This window comes from Amborella trichopoda, chromosome 7 (genome assembly GCF_054954075.1).
Source record: "Amborella trichopoda isolate Santa Cruz 75 chromosome 7, AtrichopodaSantaCruz75HAP2 v2.0, whole genome shotgun sequence".
Classification (NCBI taxonomy): domain Eukaryota; kingdom Viridiplantae; phylum Streptophyta; class Magnoliopsida; order Amborellales; family Amborellaceae; genus Amborella; species Amborella trichopoda.
This window is the reverse complement of record NC_142342.1, coordinates 40,820,855-40,839,370: the sequence shown is the minus strand read 5'-3', so window position 1 is coordinate 40,839,370 and position 18,516 is coordinate 40,820,855. Positions and strand designations below refer to the sequence as shown.

At 36.8% G+C, this 18,516-nt stretch overlaps 1 pseudogene across 1 annotated transcript; it reads right to left on the bottom strand.

Moving 5' to 3' along the window:
- Positions 1 to 4,160: 4,160 nt before the first annotated feature.
- On the bottom strand, positions 4,161 to 17,545 carry LOC18422875 (uncharacterized; annotated as a pseudogene). The gene is made up of 6 exons (XR_016058749.1): positions 17,086 to 17,545; positions 16,970 to 17,053; positions 16,834 to 16,898; positions 10,769 to 11,019; positions 9,583 to 10,241; positions 4,161 to 5,057 (listed from the first exon to the last, which is right to left on the bottom strand). The product of XR_016058749.1 is annotated as an uncharacterized LOC18422875 (transcript).
- Between the last annotated feature and the right edge of the window lie 971 nt (positions 17,546 to 18,516).

Sequence of the window (18,516 nt, the reverse complement as noted above, 5' to 3'; positions counted from 1 at the left end):
GAAAAAAGTTGTTTTAATGTTGAAAAACCTTCTAATTAATCATCTCAACATCGAGATGTATGAATATGAAAAAGAAAAATATTGTAAGTCTTAGAAGTACTGCATCTTGTAACACATTATCTAGACCGTCCATTTTCAAGATTTTCATACGTTTATAGCTCTACTTAATTTTAACCATTTTAGGAGTTTATAATTTTATAATTAGATATACAAATATATTTTCAGATAATCCTAAGAATTTTTTGTGCCAATAATAACTTTTGGATGTGCGCCTTAATTGGATTGTTTAAGGTTGCAACCTTATAGAACCCACACCCTTTAAATAAAAGAAAAAGTTAATGTAAGGTCTCTAGCTTAAAATGTAGAATTAAGGTGCACCGCAAAAGTCGGAAAAGGTTGTTTTGATATTGGAAAAGCATCTAATTGATAGATATATGAATATGTGAAAAAATAAAGATTTCGAGTCCTAAATTTAGTGCATCGTACAACACATTAATTAGGCCGTCTATTTTTAAGATTTTCCATGTTTTTATAGATTTACTTGGTTTGAACTCTTTTTGAAATTTTAAAATTCATAATTAAAGATGAAAATGGATTATATAGTCATTCTAATAATTTTTTACACCAAAGTTACATCTTATCATAAAATTTGAAGCTGCACTTAGATTTTTTTTAATGTTGCAAGCTTATACAAACCACACACATAAAATGAACAATGTAAATTAATGCAACCTGCTACTCTTTATATAAGCAACATAGTACATGGTACATATTACATGCCATCATTTGTCCTTACCAATGGAAGGTGGAGATGACAGTCGATCAGAATGATGACTAATCGCCACCTTCTGTTAGTGAGTATGAATGGCGTATTGCAGTGATTTTTACCGTGTATTTACACCATTGTTCTAAAGTACCGACCCCCAAGGGTCCCGAGCCCAAGTCAGATGCCGACTTGGAGGACTCAAACTGCCAAACTCGACTAAGTCTTAGTATAAAAAAACACAAGGTTTTGGAACTGGAGTCAGACTCGCTCAGTTTGTTAGTGATCCAGGCGAGTCCGAGGCCAAGTCAGCAATCTTTTAATCACTTACTCGGATAGAATTTTCTAATAAGAGAGAGAGAAAGAGGCAAAACATACCCTAAAATAGAAACAGGAAGTACGGCAGAGTTTTTACCCAGTTTGGATCCGAAACTCCAATTTTTTGACTTATCCTCCTTGGGTAAGGATCCAAGCTTTGGATTCGACAGGAAGGATCCGGATCCAAAATTTGGATCTCAATAGTTATTTGAATTGGATCTTGGTATAGGTGGATCTAACCCAGTTATTTTATATAGTAGTTTTTTGTTATATATTATTTTATAGACATAAAATAATATATAAAATAAAGTTTTTAGATCCAATTGGGTCCAGATCTGAATCCAAATTCAATATATATTATTTGGATCAGGATTCGGATCCAAATGTTTTGGATCCGATCGAACCCATATCTCATTTATACTTCAAATCCAAATCTAGATCCTGATGGATTTGGAACCAATCCGACCCATTCTCACCCCTAATTGGAAGATGTGCAACAGGCTATATTTTAACACAATCGCTTCCTTTTGTTGGATAAACTCCAAAGAGGTCTTGACATCAAGGAAAAGAAAAAGAAAAATAAAAAAAATGATGATAAAGCCCTCAATAAATGCAACTGTGTCCACAACTTGATGATGATAAAGCCCTCAATAAATGCAACTGTGTCCACAACTTGCTCGCATTCTTAGCTCTACAAATTAAAAAAGCAACAAACCAATCCTTTTTATAATGCTAGTATTATGGTCAACCATGATTTTGCATTCAATTCATGTTTCCTCCAATTCAAGCATCCAAGTGGATCAATTATGGTCAAATATTCCTTGGTGAGCAATAATGATGACTTGTTAATACACAACTCAATGCCCTTTTTCAGGCTGTTTCTCCTTGAAGTAATGGCCGTTATTTGATCTCCAAGCAAGGTTTTGAAACCTGGCAGAGACTTGGTTTTAATCCAAAACTCTGATAGAATTTCTGTTACAATTCACATTGTGTGTGTTTTTCGCAGAAAAATTGAAGCACACATGTGGTATAGCAAGCTTGAGAAAAGAAATCACACGTGTATCAATAATATTGAATATGGTTGCGGTTTCTATGCGGCCAAGCCCACATATGTAAAAATGCGGGCCTATTAATAAATCTATTTTTGAGATGGATTTTTGGACTTAATTTTTAAAGACATGTAATCTCTAACATGGTGATCATGAATATTAAAAAATAAATACATTTTAAAAACTAAAAATAATAATTCTAGTAAGAAAATATTTGGACTGTTAGTTTCCATTATTTTTAAATGGAAATTTAAAATTTAAAAGACAAAAATGATTGTGACATTCATATACAAAAGATAAATGGTCTCTTTGTAGACAATCCCTTCTTCTTTTTTTGTCTTTTTTGGGGCTAAATTATGCTATGAATCTGAGGAATTCACATGCATTAAAATTATCAGCCTCCATTCAAGTGGTGGTCGATGATGAAGAGGTGGAATGTAGAACAATGCTTTCCCATTGTAATGAGAACCCAAAGGATTACTATTTTTCATAGTCCCGGATATTATAGAACACTCCTGTGTCCAAAAGGACCATCCCATTTCTGGGATTTCTTAGTGAATTTTTAGAGCAACTCTCCACCATACACCACAAATTCTAGATATAAAGTACTGCACAACTTGTGTTTAACTATGGCATTCCGTAAGTGAGTTATTAGAGCAACTCTCCACCATACACCACAAATTCTAGATATAAAGTACTGCACAACTTGTGTTTAACTATGGCATTCCTTTAAGTGAATTATTAGAGCAACTCTCCACCATACACCACACATTCTAGATATAAACTACTGCACAACTTGTGCTTTAACTATGGCAACATTAGCTTTGACTTGAAAAATAAATAACCCTAAAACTTGGCACGGATGGAATCTTGACTTTCTTGCTTTCTCCTGGATTCTTTTTTAAATAGGAATTATCAAAATAGACCTAACAGATGCAGTATTTTAACATTTTACCTGTACCATTTGATTTAATTTTAAAATGCCGACGAAAACATATATGATCATAAATTGGAACAATTGAAAAGGGCAAAATATTAAATAGTTGATAATCTAGATGGATTTTGATAAATTTAAATTTCATCTTTCTTTTTGGGCTTCTTTATAGGCCAGGGGCGCTTTTTGTGTATGTGTGTGTTGGGTTGGGGAGGGGGGGCCGAGAGAGAGAGAGAGATGGGGGGCAGGGGAGTGGGGGTTTGGGGCAGGCGGGGTTAATGAATCTATTTGTTATCCATAAGTCCAATATTACTTGGATACACAGTTTTGGCAAGTCCAATTTATGCATCAGCCCTGATTTTCAATGATTTTAGTACGCAAAACACATTCTACATCACAGCAAATCAATTTCCATCATGAATTTGGAGGTCCAAAAATAGTGTAGATCTGTTGATCTTTCAAAAATCAAAACAAATGGCCCTAAAAAGCATAAGATTGACACTTTTTTTTTTTCTCCAAGTTCTTTTTTTTCCGGGTGGTCGTGGTGATAGCCTGTGAAGCTTAGGATCTCATCCCATTTCCAAAGTGGCTTTTGGAAGGTGGACACACTATGGTAGGTGTGTCCTTCAACGCATCTAAACCCTATTTGTGAAGAAGACCCATGGGATACAACTTGGAAACTACACATTCCCCATGTCCTAGAATAGTAGCACTCATTAAATAGCAATGAATTGAGAAATCTAATGAAGTTTCCAAACTTCCCAACCATCAGATGTCAACAAGAGACTGCACGAGTGTCGTACCTCCATGCAAAGTCGATCGAGAAATTCATCAGATTTTGAGCAGAGGAACAAGAAGGCCCAAATATCCACTTGTAAAGTGCTAGGAAACAATAGGAAACCCAATGACACCTTACTATTCAAACTTGTCGAGTATTTTTTTTCTTTTTTTAGCATGTAAGGATCTCTGTTTTCCTTGAAAGAAAATCAAATAACAATATTTTGTAGCGCAAGCATTACTCACCATGAATGGCCTGGCCCTCTTCAACATAAGATACCAAAAAACTCCTCTTCAACACAAGATACAAGTCAACAACTTCTCAAAATAAGGCATTTGCAAGCTTCAAACATAACTCATCATAAGTGGCCAGCCCCACATGTTCTTGCAATCACTTGTTTCTTAATATCTAGGCTCTTTACTTATCGTCTAATGAAAACACAATAGAATCCATAAAATTCAATCAAGAAATATTTTAAACTAGAAGCAATCTGGTATTCTTTTCTGAAACCAATTGCAATTCTCGTGAATTTGTCTAGTATTCTTTTCTGAAACCAAATGGAAATTCTCGTGAATTTGTCTGGCGACTTCATATTGGAGGCAGAGACAACACCAAACTCAATGATTAACAACCTACGAAAACTACTATTAATCAAAAATAATTATGCGTAACTCTGCAAATAAAAAATCATACCTGTGACATCAAGCCAGATCTCACTAATTCCACCAAACTTTTTTGTTGGTCTTCTAACATCTAAAAATCGATATTTTTATCTCACTGTGCAGTTTTGCAGAAGACTTTACCCATGGAAAAACTGAATACATCATATGCCATTGGCAAACTACCCATTTTTCTTGTGTTCCAAACTTTTCTGTTGGTCTTCTAATATCTAAAATCGATATTTTTATCTCGCTGTGCGGTTTTGCAGAAGACTTTACCCATGGAAAAACTGAATACATCATATGTCATTGGCAAACTACTCATTTTTCTTGTGTTCCATAAAGAGAGAATGAGATGACCAAATGATCTTTCTTCCCCTCCATATTTTCCGCCTTTCGCTCTTTGGAGGACTTTTTTTGGATGTTTGGCTCGTTATATCATTCCCATTCTACTGTTGATGGAGGTTTCGAGGTTATGTCATACACAACTCTATTAACACCTTGAACCTCGTTGCATATCTTTGAAGACAAAAGGAACTTGGGATCGAAATTATACCTGAAAGAGCGAAATTATACCTGAAAGGAAATCAAATCAAACAGCAGTCATTTACTACGATTTTTTTTTTTTTTTTGTAGATCACTGGGGATTATAGGCCCCTACCCATACTTGGAAAAAGTCAATTTTTTTAAAGTGTCAATGAGAATGGAGGCTGTGACCTTTAACTTGCGCTTAGGTGGTACCCAACCCCACTCTCAAATTTCACTAGGCATAGCATTCGATGATCCCGCATATCACTAAAATCAAACAAGAACGTCAATTGTAAGGAGAAGTATACCACAATGCAATGTATTACTTTCGAATTGAAATTCATGGATTGGCACCATCATCAGCAAATCAAATGATGGATAATGATAGCGAGAGAAAGTAAGGCGCGCCATTTTGGTTCACACCTAGTCCCAGTAGCTTCCAATCTCTCTCCCTCATCATGTATTGTATTGAACAGTAATGAATCCAACATATTTTGACTATGTCATAGTCCATTGGGTTCTAGCACACTACATAACATGGACATGAATGTCAATGGTTTCTAGCTCATGTTGAGCTGCTAAAGACATGGCACTTGTGTCATACACTTTAGAAACATGGACATTTAGAAACTTTAACATTTCTTACTAATTTTCTTGTTGAAATCTCACTTATAAAAGTATTTTAATATCACCTAAAATCATGGATCCCTCTTCATCTAAATGATCTACAGATGTGTCGTGTCCAAGAAGCTAATTATGGGATAGGCATTTTGACACTTGTATATGTCAGATGATGACACACGTATCTATGTCTTGTAATATAGCTAGTATATAACAACCATCTCAGCAAGTATTTCCAGTATCAGAATTCACTAAAATATGGTGTAATAAAAGTTACAGAAAATAGTCAAAATACAGGCAACTGCTTCAATTTATTTTATTTTGGTTAGGTCAGCATTGCACTTCAACCTGGTACCTGTACTGCAGTTTTCACAATTGAATCTTTCTCATTCACTAAGGGTATGTTTGACAAAATAGAATTTCAATATTTAGATATTTCAAAATTTGAATAAATGTATTGTTGGTGGCTTTTTATTTATTTGGATTATATATTACCTAGACATATACTTTATTGTACCTACTTGATTATCTCTATATACCATTTCTCCAAGCACATTGTGAGCAGCACTAACCTGCGTCTAAGCAGCCAGGAGAGTCCAGGCTGCCCAACGCCTAGGTGGGAATCCAGAACCTGGGTGGCCCAGTAGAAAGAAAAATGCTTGTATAGACTAATAGTATAAGTATAACTGTATAACACATAACAATTAGGGGTTTAGGGCACATCAAATGTATAATATACAAGTCCACATAGCACACACTCCTCCATACTCCACAACCATAAGTAGGCGCCCAGAACCTGGGTGGCCCAGTAGAAAGAAAAATGCTTGTATAGTCTAATAGTATAAGTATAACTGTATAACACATAACAATTAGGGGTTTAGGGCACATCAAATGTATAATATATAAGTCCACATAGCACAACTCCTTCATACTCCACAACCATAAGGCCATATCAAAAAAAATCAATAACTTTGATTGCTCGATCTCCAAACTTCCACCTTTAAGATGTTTCTAAGGACTCAAAATCTTCTAAAAAACTCTCATGGATTTATAAAACATCCAAAACTAAATCTAATATCAATGGGTGATGCTTAAATCAATTTCTCGTAACTTTGAAAAACCCTTCGATCCTATGGAAATCAACAAAAACTAGTTTTCTCTTTCTAAGATAGGCTCTAATGGGTAAATATTTCAAATGAACCTAAAATTCACAATTTTGCCACTTTAATATTAAAAAAATGATCAAAAAATACCCTCAACGAGAATCATTTCCGCCCTTGGGCGAGGCACAAGCCCTTGGCGGCCGCCTAGGCCAGGTCCCGGGTGCCTAGGCGAGCGCCCAAGGATATCCACCTAATTTAGTGGATAGGCCTGGGTGATGCGCCCAGGCCTTCTGGACCGCCTAAGCAGCCGCCCGCCCACACGCTGCACGGTCAGCTTTTTAAATCATTTTAAATCACTGATCATACGTGCTACTATGATATCTTCTTCATGAAATTTTAGGGGTCGTTTAGGAACCTGAAAATCTATCACATGAAAATAGATTACACGGAAATATGACATTTCTATTGTTTGGGTACACTTTACTGGTAAGGAAATGGAAAAAGATTACCCGAGATTTCTTGGGGAAATCTTTCGGCTACCCAAAAATCCAATGATTCAACCCCTACTAAACCACAAAAAAAATATTCAAGTAGCAGCTAAAACACACTAATTCAAACTGAATCGCACATATATTTAAATCTCAAAAATCACAGCTAAAACACGACGGCCCCATCTTCTGTAATCCATCTTCTGTAACCTGTTTTAGCTCAAGCTAAAACACAGCAGCCCCATCCCATCTTCTGGGACTAATTCAAACTGAATCGCACATATATTTAAATCTCAAAAATCCCATCTTCTGTAACCCAAAATCCCATCTTCTGTAACTTGTTTTAGCTCAAAAACAGGGCAGCCCCATCTTCTGTAACCTGTTTTAGCTCAAGCTACAAAACGACAGCCCCATCTTCTATAACCCTGTTTATCTGTTTTAGCTCAAAAACACGGCAGCCCCATCTTCTGTAAACCATCTTCTATAACCTGTTTTAGCTCAAGCTACAAAACGGCAGCACCATCTTCTATAACCTGTTTTAGCTCAAGATACAACAGGACAGCCCCATCTTCTGTAACCCCATCTTCGTAACCTATTGTAGCTATTGTTTATTTCTAGATATCCAAGATTTAATCTATTGTTTATTTATTGTTTATTTCTAGATATCCAAGATTTAATTTTTTGTTTATTTATTGTTTATTTCTAGATATCCAAGATTTAATTTTTTGAGGTTATCTATTAAGATCAGTTTGTTTATTTTTTGGGCTTTATTGTTTGCTGATAAATTCGAAATACTTGAGTTCACTCACAGAGAATCGTCAAATCAGTGTGCTTGAATTTGATTTTATTTTCAAAACTTTTTAAATTAATTTACCTCTTCAATCTCCTATAATGCCCCAACATAATTTCTCCTCCAATACATCTCATTCAGTTATAAAGCCTTCTAGGTTACTAGCCAAATTTCTCCAAACTTTTTTTTTGAAGTTTTCTGGAGAGATAAAGTTTAAGCTACATACTAACAGGGATAAAGTTTACTACATACTAATAGGGATTGTACGCTCAACCATGTTTTGGGTATAAAGCCAAAAAAAAAAAATGTTGGCAATGCATTTCCCATATTTCTTTTCGACATAAACAAACAGCAACAATGTATTTCCTAGGTTGCATCTAAATACTACCCAAACAATGACAATCCATTTGCAGGTAATGTATTACGCCAGTAATATATTTCACAGACAATATATTTCCAGGTATCCAAACGGCCCCTTAGAGTCCATTCAGAATCATCCTACTCAATTTACATCAAAATCAAACTTAACCAAGATGGCCAATGATAGCATAAGTGATGAAAGCTACAGTGCTAGACAAAGTTGAGGGCCACAAATGGGGCCACGAGCCTCGAGAGAGAGAGAGAGAGAGAGAGATAAAAACCCAATGCAAATCCATGGTTAAAAAACTTCAGTTCTTGATGCAAAACCCACTGCAAATCCATGGTTAACAACCTCCAGTTCTTGAAGAGCGAATTCACAAGAGGTCTCCATGAGCATTAATGGATCCGCATCTAAGCAATGAAAATAGGAGGTTTGGAGTTTTGAGAGAGAAACCTTAAAAGATGGAAGTGGGTTTTGCTGGGAATGAGGAGGAGAGGATTGGTTCAGTATTAGAGAGAGGAACCTTGACAAGATGTAAATGGGTATTGCAGAGGAGGCCCAGGATATGAGAGTGGGTTTTGCTTGGAAGATAAGAGAGAGAAAGTTGCAGGTGAAGTGTACTTGTGAACCAATTCCAATCTATGAGTTTAAGGATTCAACACTGTCTCCCAAAGGGACCCCTTTCCATCTTGTCATCTTCGATTTTAATTGGGGCAGGATAGATGAGAGAGAAAGAGAAGAGAGACCCAATTGATACTCAAAGAGAGATGGAAGAGAAAACTAGATGCCACATGATATTGTTGAAGGCGTACTTGAATTTTGGAAATACAGATTTGAGGCCCTTATCTTGATACTTGAGGATACAATTTTGACCTATCAAACATGTATTTTCAGTTTCAGTATTAAAACTATTTTGAATCACTTCAAATTCTGTAATATTCAGATATTTGAGTGCAATCAAACATAGCCTAAAGCAACACTCTCTTCAGATAGGATTTATTTCACAAAATTAGTTAATATTGCCAAAGATCTACTTCAACAATCAAAGATATCACACAAAATATGCAAAATACAGTTCATAAGCTTGGTTAATACAACTAAGCATACTGCCAGTATCTGATCATGTCTGCTTTATTGATTCCATTTAGGGATGATGTATTTTCCCATGAATTATAAGTCACAGATATAACAATAAAAGCTTACGGTCTGCAGTCATTCCATCCTCACTTGTTATAGCTCTAAGAGCAACTACATAAGAATGAGTTCTTTGATCACCCTGAACACCGACTGTCCTAATATTTGGAAACACGGCAAAAGCATGCCAGATGGAATCGTAGATCCCAGCTTGCTTGATGGCCTCAACAAATATGTGATCAACCTGGAGAAACATCAAAGCATAAACATATCAACACAAAACTACATCTCTAAATCTTTGAGAAAATGAAATTGAGAGAGATGAACAGCAAACAAACTTTAAATTATCTCTGTCCAACAAACGCGGCTCGATAAGCTTCAACTTCATATCCTTTGGGAGGCCCCCAACATTATGATGGCTCTTTATGGTGTGGGAATGGGTTCTTCCGCTTCCAGGTGGCGGACGTGATTCAATGACATCTGGGTATAAAGTTCCTTGTACCAAAAGAGTGGGTTTCCTTCCAAGTTTTTTTTCCAAATCATGAGCAAAGTCATCAAAGATGGAGATAAACTCCTTTCCAATAATTTTCCTTTTCATTTCAGGTTCTACCACACCCTTAGCTTGCTGAGAAACCGATCAGTTGCATCAACACAAATCACAGATGGATGCAAATCCGCCTGAAACGTAGACATCACACGCTCTTTCTCCTGAAACCTATAAAACAACAAACCATTACAAATGAAACCAGGAAAATAATGGATATTAAACATTTTGAGGGGCTCGCATTCTCATTCATCCATCCAAATGTTAACAATATCAACATAAAAACAGCTATCTGATTCTTTTATTTTAAACCCAGAATTGCAGGATGTATACTGGAAGTCTAGAAGCCACTGGACTACAGAAAACTGTTAGTCTATTAGAGTCATCACAGTCCAAGGAAATGGATGGTTATGGCGAGAGATTGGAAGCATCCACAATAGATTATGACCAGAATAGTGAGCCCCACATTCTCTCCTTCATTGTCCATCATTTCACAGGATAAGGAATGCCCAATGGATTCATACTCTATTGGATGGTAGCATACTTTCCCATAAATATTAGCACCCAGTGTACTGGATCCTAAACTATACTATTTTGCTAATGCGCTATTTTAGGCCTATCAAAAAATAAAAGATGCACTAGTAGATTCTTCATTCAACAAAAAATAAATATATGAACTAAGTAGCTTCTCCGTTTACCTCAAGAGACCATTGTCGACAAAGACACAGTGTAGCCTGTCTCCTATCGCCTCATGTACAATAGTAGCAGCGACAGTCAAATCCACACCTCCAGATAAAGCACATATGACATGATCCTCAGGTCCCACTTCATTATTTATTGTTTTAATTTCATCTATAAGCACATCTTTCAACTCCCAATCGGCAGTTATTTTACAGACCTCGAAAAGAAAGCATTGCAGTGTTTCCATTCCTTTTGGAGAATGTGCTACCTGCCATCAATTCATCAATCATAAGAACATTCAGAACATAGAAAAATCGTTACCCATATCCAAAAGTATCTAGAACCTCTAAAGGTGCTGACCTTGTTAAGAAAAAAAAAGTTTGGTTATAAAAAGTTATAAAAATAAACATAAAAGTTTCAAATTTTAAATCTCCAGTTCAGAACAACTTCTACTAGCAAACCACAATCTATATTATAGACTACACTAGAACAAAGTTATGTAAACTGCATGCATAATATTGCCATGCACAGTGAATATCAGCATCAATCTGGTTGATAGAGTGTCTGAGTCAATCATTAATGTCAGTTTCAAGATCATATGAGAGAGACTTCCGACCCTCGTTAGATCAGACACGTGGTAGCATGGGGTTCCAAAACCTGGAATACCGCATCACCAATCATGTGTAAGTGGCTCAATTATGGTGATACCATTTTTAACTAAACTCGCTGGGAGATGCTGAGCAGGTCTGAAAGCACGGACAATGGAGATACGAGGGTACCCTGCTGAAGCTAAAACCTTGGAGACCTGAATCAGCTAGCTCTTGTACCGCAAAAAGCAGCAAGTGGATCTCTGTCAAGGGAATTCCCCTACATGTCTGGACTTATGAGGTGTTGTGAAATCCAGATGATGTGCTGTTGGTTAACACATTTTGACAGGAATTCCACTGCTGGGTCAAGATTTGATACAGTCCACATGAAAATAAAGACTCAGGAAGGTGTTCCTATCCCAAAATAAGTAACCATGGTAGAAGAGGGCAATGGTTCAAGTTCCTGATAAATGTTGAAGATGCAGAAGAAAGTGCTAAGGAGTCCCACTATCAAACTGAAAAAGAGAGATGATATACACGAAACCATGGACTGGGCAGAAGGTGAAGAGCTGCTCGCTAGGCGAAGAAGAAGGAATCGGCAGAGAAGCAAGAAGTGAAATTGGCTGAGGGAGAGAAGCAGAGGCAACTGGGATGATGATGCACCTCACAAGTTTGCAGGCTCAAAAGAAAAGACTGGTCCAGCTCAGTCAAACATCACACCAGAGATAGGAGCCACATGCCCATGGGACATAGCAGGATTAAACTACTTCAACTAATGGAGCCCTACGCCATGGCAAAGACAGTAAAATAGCCCGAGACTTTGGAAGAGAAAACATGAAAGTTTTCTAAAATTCTGAAAAAAGAGAAAAATGAACAGCATTGAAATTATGGTGAACATGGCTACTTAACCCCACTGAGATAGTCAAACAATTACTTCTCGTAGTTTGAACCTCCATTTTTTATTTTATTTTGTTAACATTGTATTGATGGAAAAGAGAACACACACAATTACAAAATGCCCAGGGGCAAGAAAAGTCACCGAGAGAGGTGACAGAGGAACACAGGAGAAAACACCCATGCTCAATGGAAGTAATGGGATGGATTTTAAATGTCCTGACCTTGTCTTGTGAGATCAATGTGGTGTAGATACCCCGCTCAATGGGCTGTCTTGGCAGCTCAAGGGGCTTCAGTAAGCTTTCATGTAATTTGTAACTCACTAGTTCTGATTAGGGTGGGTTCCTCGTGTTTTTCCTACTAGGGTTCAGAAAGGACTTTAAATGGGCCCTAACTGCAGTTTATGGACCTGAAACACCTGGAACTAGAGAAGATTTCTGGTTGGAACTGATAATATCAGAGGGTCAACTCAGATCCTATCACATGGTGTTTGGAAAGGGACTTTGATGTCCAATATGGTCACATGAAAGAAATAAATGAGGGAAGCAAACAGCCAGCATGAGGCAATTCAAGGCTTTAATCTCGAGACATGAGCAAATTGAAATTAAGCTAGTTGGGTTCAAATACAAATGGTCTGACATAAGCACGATAACCAAAATCCTGTCAAAACTTGTCCATGGAGTGGAAAGCCAAGTTCCCAGGAACAACAACTTTTGGTCCCCCTGAAACCTACATCAAAGCATATCCCTATGTTGACTGCTGACTGACACTGAACCCACAAAGAGGATCCCCGCCCACTTCGGTTCGAATTGATATCATTAGAAGAAATGCCTACAAGGCTGAATCAAAGGGTGGTGGAATGGTTTCCAATTGGAAGGTTGGGTGGGGTTTAGGCTTTAGATTATGCAAGAAGTTATAGATGCTGAAGCAGTAAGTGTGCAACAAAGAATGTTTCAGACAGTTGCAACTAAAAAATCTAAATGTCTGAACACCCTGCATTTGATAATGCTGTGCCTCATTGACAGTATTAATCCCTAAAACTGAAATATAAGAAAGTATTAAAACTTTTCGACTCATCGGTCATGTATATAGAATCCTCAACAAAGTCCTAGCTATGAGAGATGCTTAGTAACAGTAAGGTAATCTCCCAAAGCAGGAACCATTCGTCATAGATTGGAAAATTTTGGATGCAAGCTTATAGTGCAGAAATGCATCAATGGAAAAGTCCCCAAGAATAGTTTGCAAGTTGGATTTAGAAGAAGTCTATGATCACATAGAGTGCACTTTATTGGATTAGATTGTGAGTATTACAGGAATCGGTTTTTAAGTGGAGAAGGTAAACTCAGGGTTGCTTCTCTTCAACCCAATTTTCGGTCCTTATAAATGGGTCACCAAAGGGCTACTTCTAACGCTCTGAGGGAGTTAGACAGCGGATCCTTTATCCCTGTTTCATTTTGCTATTTGCTATGGTGGCTGATATATTTAGTCAGACACTAGAAGGCAGATATGAAGTGGGTTGCTGAACGGATTTATGGCTCTTGTAAGAGGCCCTACAATTGCATATCTCCAGCACACTGACGACACACTTACATTTGTGAACCTGAACACACACAAATGGAGAACTTAGTGTTATTCTTAAGACTGCTTGAGGTCCTTATGGACTAAGGGCTATTAACTTTATAATAAAACTGATGGGTATATTAGTTCCAGTCTTCCAGATGATGCCCTAACTTTGCTATTGTTTGATTTGTAACTAGCTCTGGATATTCTCTTTCTTATTTTCTAATTATTATTTATCCTCCTTTTCTAAAATCTTTAAAACTCATTCCTCCTATTTTCACTTGGTTTTCCTGAAGTTTATTTGGTTTTTATGCAGACTTAAGCCAGCCCTGGCCGACGATTTATTGGGTACAAACTCTTCATAACAGATTTCTTCACAAATCATAATGTGATAGAACCCATTCTTTACTGATTTCAAACAATAACAAGTATAGACATAGATTGAGATGGGATAGAAGTCAAGTCGATTTAGGAAGACCTTATTCTGGTCAAATGTCTGGATTCACACATAACCATAAAAAGCAACATATCTGAGGCTTTTGATGAATGATGATGATGCTCTAAGGCTTTTTGCCATCACCTCTGACCCCAATGTGTTAGTTGTTGATCTCATGGAGGGCTCAGGTACAAGTGCCATAGAAGAGGAGTTCTTAAAGACAAGGAGATGGCTGAATTCACAGGCCTAGTGTAAGGCTTACAAGAATTCCTGCAAGCCTAGAGGAGAGGATTACTTAACATGGGGTCCAGCAAGTAAGGGCATGTTCATGATGACAAGCAACTCACCAGGATAACCCCTCCAAAAGTCTGTGTCCCACCAGTTTAGGAGCATTCCTGCTCCTCCTAAACCTTAGCTTTGGTTGTCTACTTATTTTTGACAAAGTATTGATAATAGATCACCTGATCCACTGTGCATGCAAATCCCAAACACATATCTTACATGTAAAAAGGGGATGTCAAATCAGTGACACATTTGTTTCTGCACTGCAATGTGCCAATAATGATCTTTAAATTCCAGGGGATCCTAATAACATTAGGAAAAGTGTTTTGTGAGTCAGAGGACTCACTAACCCACTGACTCACAAACACCCGTCTTTAAGATGAACCTCCACCACTAAAGATTCCTATCCAATGGATAGGAAAAAAAAATAAAAATAAAAATTTGTTTTAAAATTTTATTTTATTTTTTATATTCTTTTGGATCCAAGATCTATATCAAAAATGGGTGTTAGAGGGAGCCAGCATTAGAATAGTATGAGTAGGGGGACTCATAAAAACCAGATCCATAACATTATTACATAGGCAAATACAGGAGCCCTTACCCTTGGATATAAGTTGCATTTTTGACAAAATTATTGACATGGTTATCAAAGTTGGGGTCTCATTCCAGCAATCTTGAAATGAGGCCAACGAACTTACAGATTTACTGCTGAAGGATGGATTTCAAAAAATCATACCTTGTGATCTCCAATTTTATTTTGTGAGACCCATTTTGTTGAGGGATTAATTTTGTAATTTGTATAGATCATAGTTCCAAAAATCGACCGACCAAAGTACTTGGGCCCTGGCCAAGGCAATTTACTCAGGCAAGTCCGAGTATCTCGCCCGAGTCCAGCTGTTTTTTTTTTAAGAAAATGAAGATAAAATTAAGTTATATATAGTGAAAGTGCCACTTTTTATCATTAAGCTGCATATGGGTGTGTTAGTTATTGTTTCCGCTATAATTGATCTCTTAACAAGAGGTCGTGGGATCCACTCTTGTGGAGGCCAATTTTTTTTAAACTCCAAAAAAGAGAACGTTTTCAAAGTACAATGTAAAAAAGGTGCCAGCAATGGGATTGGAACCATGACGGGTTCAACTTTATGTGTAAGTAACAACCAAAAAACCATTTTTACATATTTGATTTAGGTTGCAAGTTTTAATATAATTAAACTAAAAAAAATGGTGTACGACCAACTCAGCCAAAACTCGCCTTGCCCATAGGGTGAGGCCAAGTCCGAGTTGCCTCGGCCGAGTTTTAGAAATCTGGTATCGATGGTATATACCTGTGTATCGAATTCATTTCAACATTCAAGTACATTAATAATTATAATAATACTAATATCCCATTACCACAATAAAAACCTTTCTTTTCTAAGCCATGTAAAAAATTTTGCACAGCCATTCCGTTAATTTCCTAGGCCTACAGCTATGGTTTCCAAGACCAGGTGTGTGTGTGATAAAAAATGATGAAAGATGGAGCCTTACCACAATTAAGTAAATCGTAAGATATAGATTCAAATTAGTTATAGTACTGAATCACAAGTAATAAGCCATTGTCCTGGTTTTGGCCACACAAAAAAAAACACTGTATTGATTTCTGTGAATTTCAGGCACTGGCCAAATACCCAAAAAAAGTATAATGGAAAACAAATATATTAAAAGTGAAAGTGATCAACAAATATTTATATTGGCCATTTTTCCAAAGAATGAATATAGTTTTGGAAAATTTTGACATTATCATTACGTATTTCTTAACAATCTAACGCCTAATGCAGAACTAATTCAAAGTGTCCAAATGACTGCCATCCTTATCTCATCTCGTAAAGAGTTCAAATGGAAAAGAACCAGATCACAATTTTCAGGCCATCCCCCATCAAAAAGGAATGGAAGCTTTTTTGTTATTGCCCATGAAAAGTGAAAGACAATTTAATAAAATCAGCCGCAAATTGCAATTTCCATGTTTAATTATTTCGCAATTAAAAATAATCTTAGCTTCCAAACATTCGCAACCTTTGAACCAGTAAAGTTTTTTTTTTTTTGGTTTGCATCAATGAATAATGAACGAATAATCAAATTCCAAACCTTCTTTTAAAAATAATCTAATTCCAACAATGATATTAAAAAAATCAGAATCCAAACTTCCAAAAACAAAATACCCTTTAAACCATGAAATAAAAAGATTTCTTGCCATCAACAAACAGCAAATTAATAATCAAAAAATAAATTCCAAACCTTGACAAGAGAAGAAAAGAAAACAAAAATCAACAATTGAATTGCATACCTCAGGATTGTACTGGAGCCCAAATATCTTCTTAGAAGGATTCTCGATAGCAGCAATGGTGTTTTCATGCAAACAATCCACTCCATTTTGATTCAAAGTACCCATTTCATTTTTCTTCAAAGAATCAATTGAATTCGTCTTACTCCTTGCAATAACTGAAAACCTTCTGGTAACCTAATAACTTCATCACCATGACTCATCCAAACCTCTTGCTCCATAGCTTTACCAATAGCACAGAGCCCTCATCTATACCTATGTTCATTCTCCCATATTCACTTCTCTTTGCTGGCTTCACCTCACCACCAAGCATCTGAACAATCAGTTGCATGCCATAGCAAATCCTCAAAACAAAAACCCCATTTTCTTCGACATATTCGAAAAAGCCTCGAGGGAGCCATCACGCCCCATCCAAGTGAACAGAGTGAGGACAAACACGAGAGGATTATGACCCTTGCATTGTGCTCAGCTATGGCTTCAAGACATGAAGTACCAGAGAGAAAACTGAAAGCTTTCGAATCCTTCTCGTTATGAGGTGAGTGTATTGCGAGCCAAAGTCGAGGATTAGAACCTGTGTTCTTGTGAGACTCCAAGCCCATTGCTGGAAAATGTTGCCAAAATCGCCAGAATATTGGAGCTCGCCGGAAAAAATGATATCGAACTGGAGCGTGAGAGCCCTGAAAGCGGCTAAGCTGGAAGGATAAAACCCTACGTTTCAAAGGTTTACGGGGGTTTGGTAGATCCCCGATAAAATCGCGATAATTTAGATCTTTCCCGGTAAATCTCGCTAATTAAACTTCATGATATTTTAGGTATGTGTTAAATCGCAACCGAAAATGGTCATAAAATCCGAAGATGGGATAGTATAAAATGACAAACATTTGATGTGAAATTTGATGGCATAGATGTGTCATAAAGTTCACAAAAATTTCTATATCATCTAACTATATAAAAAAATTTAAAAATTTTATATCATCCAATTATAGAGTAACCAGTTTCTATAACAACATCAATCCCTTATAATAAATAAAGGGAAAGCGATTCTATGCTTCCCCTACATAGAAGTTCTATCATCTCCTACCTTTTTAACTATTTAAAATGGAGGGCAGATATTCATTCACTAAAGTTGTCACAAAATGAGGAACATAAATCAACCGATAACCCATTTGAATTAGCCGGCACTAGTGTGATTAAAGTAACCCATTTTTAAGGAGAGAGAGCTCAGGAGACGAAAGATAAACTACAAGAACCCATTTTTAGGTTTTGAGATAGAGAAAGAGAAAGCACGAGATTCTTCTGCAAATCCGATATTTTCGCTCCTATGATCAGAGATTCCTCTGCAAATCCGCCATTAGTGAAGCTCCAAGCTGTTCTTACCATACCCAATTCATTTCTCTGCAAAAAAATGTGAGCCTGGACCTTTCTGTTCAAAGCTTCCCGTGCAAATCCGTCATTAATGAAGCTTCAAGTTGTTCTTACAAAACTCAATGCATTTCTCCACAAAAGAGTAAGATTGGTCCCCCCTGTTCAAAGATTCTTCTGCAAATCTGCCATTAACAGAGCTCAGCTTCTCCGCAATGCAGCCCTTGCCTATGTTTCAGTGCTTCCTCTGCAAATCCGTCATTAAAGAAGCTCAGAGTAGCTCTCAAAGAACAAGCTCTGCTATAAAGAAGGCTTATTTTAATG